This window comes from Lathyrus oleraceus, chromosome 4 (assembly GCF_024323335.1).
Source record: "Lathyrus oleraceus cultivar Zhongwan6 chromosome 4, CAAS_Psat_ZW6_1.0, whole genome shotgun sequence".
Taxonomy (NCBI): domain Eukaryota; kingdom Viridiplantae; phylum Streptophyta; class Magnoliopsida; order Fabales; family Fabaceae; genus Lathyrus; species Lathyrus oleraceus.
The window spans coordinates 26,856,067-26,858,769 of record NC_066582.1 but is presented as its reverse complement, the minus strand read 5'-3'; the positions used below and the strand labels follow the sequence as shown (position 1 = coordinate 26,858,769).

The 2,703-nt window shown below is 38.8% G+C and overlaps 1 pseudogene; it reads left to right on the top strand.

The window, feature by feature from the left end:
- The first annotated feature begins 403 nt into the window (after window positions 1-403).
- Window positions 404-503, top strand: LOC127077483 (uncharacterized; annotated as a pseudogene).
- Window positions 504-2,703: the final 2,200 nt, after the last annotated feature.

The following is a 2,703-nucleotide window of genomic DNA, read 5'->3' as shown; positions in this document are numbered from 1 at the left end:
TCCTTGAGCATAGTTTACTTGCTCTGCTTGGATTCCAGTCAAGAGTTGACATTCCGCAGGAGTGTGGCCTTGGATTCCACAGACCTCGCAATTCTGAGTTATAGCAACCACGGCGGCTGGAGGTGATACATTTAAACTTTCAATTTTCTGGACCAAAGCATCCACTTTTGCATTAACGTGATCAAGGTTACTTATCTCGTACATGCCAGTTTTCGGTTGAGGTTTTTCCACCGTTGTTCGTTCGGTTCCCCACTGATAGTGGTTTTGGGCCATGCTCTCGATAAGCTGGTAAGCATCAGCATAAGGTTTGTTCATTAGTGCACCACCTGCAGCGGCGTCTATTGTTAACCTTGTATTGTATAAGAGACCATTATAAAATGTGTGAATTACTAACCAGTCTTCCAAACCATGGTGTGGGCAAAGTCTCATCATGTCTTTGTATCTTTCCCATGCTTTGAAAAGAGACTCGTTGTCTTTCTGTTTAAATCCGTTTATCTGGGCTCTTAACATAGCTGTTTTGCTTGGCGGAAAATATCGGGCAAGAAAAACTTTCTTCAACTCGTTCCATGTGGTGACTGAGTTGGAAGGAAGTGATTGAAGCCATCTTCTAGCGCTATCTCTTAATGAGAAAGGAAAAAGACGAAGTCGAATTGCCTCTGAAGTGACACCATTAGCTTTAACAGTATCAGCGTATTGGACAAATACGGATAAATGAAGGTTTGGATCTTCGGTAAGATTTCCAGAGAATTGGTTCTGTTGCACAGCTTGCAACAGCGAAGGTTTAAGTTCAAAGTTGTTTGCTTCGATTGCGGGCGGAGCAATACTTGAATGCGGTTCATCTTGCGATGGAGCGGCGTAATCTCTCAGAGCACGAGCTGGTTCTGCCATCTCGGTTAAAGAAGGAAGATCTTTGAGATCAGGAAGGTCTATAGGAGGGAGATTGTTTTCAGCACGATATTCCCGAATTCGTCGTAAGACTCGGAGATATAGTTCGATATCGTTGATTCGTAAATAGAGCGGCTCGCCTTGAGAGCGAGTGCGTGGCATACAAATCAACGAAAGAAAGAATAGAAGAAAAAGAAACCTTAGTCTCTACAGCGTAACGGAAGAGTTACGATATCGATTAAATAGAAGTCCCCGGCAACGGCGCCAAAAACTTGATCGCTCGACTGTGTGAGTCGAGAATGGGATACAAACTGCAAGTGCACAGTTCTATCGCGTAGTTTTAAAAGATATCGATCCCACAGGGACTTATGAATCGATATACCGTTATCTAAGGTTACTACGTAAATCTAAGGTGAAAATGTTTGATTGTTTGGGGAAAAACTAAGAGCTAAACTAAGATCTAGATTAAATATTAATAAAACGGATATCAGTATGTAGTTCGTCAAAACTAGGGAATCAAGTCTTTGTCGGTTTCTTGGTTTTAAAATGAATCGTTTCGGTTAACTTTATTGGTTAAAGGTTTTATCTCAAACTCTCGCTCTGTTGAATAAACCATGATCTTATATTAATGTAGCTGTCACTTATAATTAAGTCAAAAATCATATTTTGAAAACAATAAAGTTGCAGAAACTCCTTTTAAGAAAATACTGACCGTTTTAAACACCCTTATCTCAAACTCTCGCTCTGTTGACTTAGGTTATATAATCAAATCCAAATGCTTAACTCTCGTCCTCACATTCAATCTTTAAAAATACTTTTTGGAAAAGGTCAGAATTTAATTAACTCTAAAACTTGCTCTCGCCCTGATCTAGAATTAATGCCTAACTTACACTGTCCAGTTAAAATCTCAAACTCTCGCTCTATTGGTTTTAACTTCTTTATGTCTTTTACTTTTGTAAAAAATCTTGTTATTAAACCTGTAAGTTGAGACCGTAAAAAGATTGATTTTGATTTTAAGTTTAGATAGACCGACTCAGTCTTGATCCCTTATTCTGCTTACTTTACATACCGATACCTGGGCAAATTAGCCAGACATGCTAAATAAATAAGAATTTATATCATGCATAAACAGACTCATTCCAGGCAGATAATATTGATAAATAATAAAACAAAATATTAAATAATGATTAAAAAACCTGAATGCGTAATACAATAGTCTTGAACACTCCACCACAAGCCGGTAGGATTTGTTCTTGGATTCTTCAATTAAACAGTAAATTAAATCAAGGAAATAAAACTGGAATATAACGTAAGGTTAAATCCGGTATAAAGTTGCACAATAGTTTCCGGTGTAGAAACTATTATGCGAAAAATATCTAAAAGCTAAAATGGGAAAGGTAAATTAGCAAGGGAAAAAGAATGTAAAGCTTACAAAAGAAATAAATAAAATAAACAATGCTGGAAAAGAAAAAATAAGCAAAAGCGTGAAAAGAAAATTTGGCAGAGCTTCGGCAATATGAGCGTGGAAAAACCGAGAGACCTTTAGGTTTTTGAGATGACTATTTATAATAGTGTTGGCAACTGCTTTCCGTTTCTCCCATTCTTCAACGTGGCTACATGCACGGCGTGGATATAGGAGACCAACTTCTCAACGTTCTTCTTCCAGTCTTTCTGAGGGCGTTACTTGCGCCAAAAAGGTAGTGGAATTGTGTGACGCCCGTCACACTATGTGTGACGTCCGTCACAAGGCTGTTTTGCGTGACGCTCGTCACGCACCCTGTGACGTCCGTCACAGGCACAGCGTTGGTGACTTGTACG